Genomic DNA, 2,732 nt, shown 5'->3' on the forward strand with positions numbered 1-2,732 from the left:
AAAATTGTAAAAACAATGCATAAGTCAAGTCTTTTAGCCAGAATCATAAAAGATTAAGTTAAAGAATATCCAATTAAACTTTACTACAAAATCCTTCACATTTTAAACAATAAGAATTTGGGGTATGGTGGGGCGTGGATTGGGGGCATAGTGCGACACGTGGAGTATGGGACACCCAAGACCAAAAGCCAATTTCAAAGGGGTATGGTGGGGCGTGGCTCGGGTGGCGTGGAAAAAAAGCCAATTTCAAAGGGCTAGTGCTCTTGGCCAATGAGGTTCCGCCATGTCATGTGGGTAGCCCCGCCCAACGCCCGGGCTGAAACCCCCTCCCAAGGGGCCACGCCGAAACCCAAGCCCACCCGAGGTGGTGACTTGAGCGTTTGTACCCAACCCATGCCCCAACCCCACCCCATACTCCATAGTCTAACGATCATTCTCATTTCAGTCCATAAACAAAACATATAAGTTCAAAATAGTCTAACGATCAACATTTACATCCCTTCTATAATTACATACAACAAAAGTGCTTTATGCATCTACTGCCAAAAGTGTCAAGATTAATAAAAATCATGAGTGATACATTAAGGCTCATAGAGAGTTAATAGAGACACAGAAAGCCATACATACAAAAAAGAAAGAAAATAAACTGCATGAATAATACCAATAAACTCATGATTTATATCGAAACTAAGGTTCCGAATTCTATAGAACAATAGCTGAAAAAATCTCATTACCAAACACATTAGAGATCATATCCAAGGCAGCAGCACTACACTTTTTGAGCCTCTGAGATTCCATATATTCACTATGTCATCATCCTATAATTACCAAACACATACATAATCTTCAGCATTGCAAGGATTACGTACTCTCAACATTATTCTTCATTCTTTAATCGTTAATCACACTTTTTGGACACTTAAACTTCTCAATCTTATTCAATAAGAGAACATAGCACAAACAGCAAAAAAGATGCATTAAACACAATTTTAAATCTATAAAAATTAATAAATACCATCTCTGATCGAGAAGTTGATGTCGCCTTTCCCGCAAACGTACTTCGGGTCCTAAACTTCCTCCATCTGACCTTCTATTCTGTACATTTCCTTGTGTATTGTTTCAAGGGCAGATTTGTTGTCCGTATGCAACGATTAGGGTTTGTGGCACAAACGTTTGAATTAATCAAATTAAAGACGAATCTTGATAAGATAGGATTGAAATATCCGTATGCAACGATTAGGGTTTGTGGCACCATGAAAACAATACTTTACAAGAAATCGAATACTGACCTTTTAGAATTAGTGTTTGTGAGAATCCATTAGAACTTCCAGCAGCTATTCCCATTGGGCTTGCTTTCAAACGAAGATCAAGAAAAAGAGAATTTGATGATGAAAAAAAACTCAAGTATATAATGGAAAGGAGGCATGGAAGTGTTAAATTAGGGTTTCTGGTGATGACGATGAAGAAAAAACCCAATTGTGTTTTCATAGAGAAAAGAGATTGTCGGGAAAAAAAAAATATGCGGGTCATTAATCCGGATCTTAGGCCCGTGTGAATGCACATTGGGTTAGAGGGGATGAGGTGAATTGTGGTGATGACAAGTGTCCCAAATGTGGTTTCTTTTATTATATAGTATAGATATAGATAAGATCCAAAAACTGAAATCGAAAACCAAGGAACTAGTGAATTCATTTATGAAAACAAAAATCAAAACAATGACTCATGAGTTGCCAAAATCACAATGAAATAACCAGAAACAATCGAAATCGAAAGGCTTGAGTTTCGTTAGGCTGCAGGGTATGGGGGACGTCCCCATCCCGTCTTGGTCCGGCGACGCCAGCAACACCAACCCCCCCCCCCCCCCCCCGTCCTCTCCGGCACCAACTGGACGTTTGCGACGCGCACAAAAAGACAAAAAAAGTGGGGACCATGTTTGATGCGGGCCCAAGTGTAGAGGAGCGGGCCATCTTGTATTTGGAGGCCCAAGATCGTGTAACAAAAGGGGCCTCACTAAAATGACTCTAACTTGGGCTACAAGGGTCCGTTTTGGGCGTGCGACCAGGCGAAACGACCGTGAGAAGGAGCTCCATCTTGCTGCAAACCACCGGTCATCGTCCGGGCCAAAAAACGCTTATTTCCATGAGTTATTTTATGTTTTATGTTTTTAGTGGGTTTTTTGGACTTTTATTTTGTTCTAGTTTTTGGCCCAAGTGTGTTTTAGGCCCATTTTTGAATTTCAGTCTCTATTTATATGTTGCTAAAGCTAATGAAAAGTTCAGACTTGAATTTTGAGAAAACTGATTTTTCACTTCAAATTCCGTGCCCTTTGGGTTGAATTTTGGGGTTGGGGAAGAACTACACGGGTATTCGTAGAATCAACGTGTTTGATCTTCATTTATCGTACCACGCACTACATCAATGTTGAAGATAACCGTTTAAAAAAAATCAAATTCATAATTTTTAATTATTAATAACGGCTATAATTCAAATATTCACCCAATTCACTCTCATTTTTATAAATACTCGTCTCTTTTACACCTTTTTTCACAACTTTTCACCCACTACCATCTCATATCTCTCTCACATTTTATAACACCTCTTCCCTTTTTATAAAAACTCATCATTTTTTATACCATTTTTTACCCGCTACCACCCCATCTCTCTCTCAAAAATTATCATGCATTCACCTTCTTCCATTTCTTCAATTTCTTCCATCTTTTCATCATCTTCGT

The 2,732-nt window shown here is 39.0% G+C and overlaps 1 long non-coding RNA gene across 1 annotated transcript; it reads right to left on the reverse strand.

Annotated features, from left to right (window-relative positions):
* Window positions 1–527: 527 nt before the first annotated feature.
* LOC110912506 lies at window positions 528–1,551 on the reverse strand. Its single transcript, XR_002577949.2, has 2 exons — window positions 1,016–1,551; window positions 528–818 (listed from the first exon to the last, which is right to left on the reverse strand). It is a non-coding gene; the product is annotated as an uncharacterized LOC110912506 (long non-coding RNA).
* Window positions 1,552–2,732: the final 1,181 nt, after the last annotated feature.

This window comes from Helianthus annuus, chromosome 15 (assembly GCF_002127325.2).
Source record: "Helianthus annuus cultivar XRQ/B chromosome 15, HanXRQr2.0-SUNRISE, whole genome shotgun sequence".
Lineage (NCBI taxonomy): Eukaryota > Viridiplantae > Streptophyta > Magnoliopsida > Asterales > Asteraceae > Helianthus > Helianthus annuus.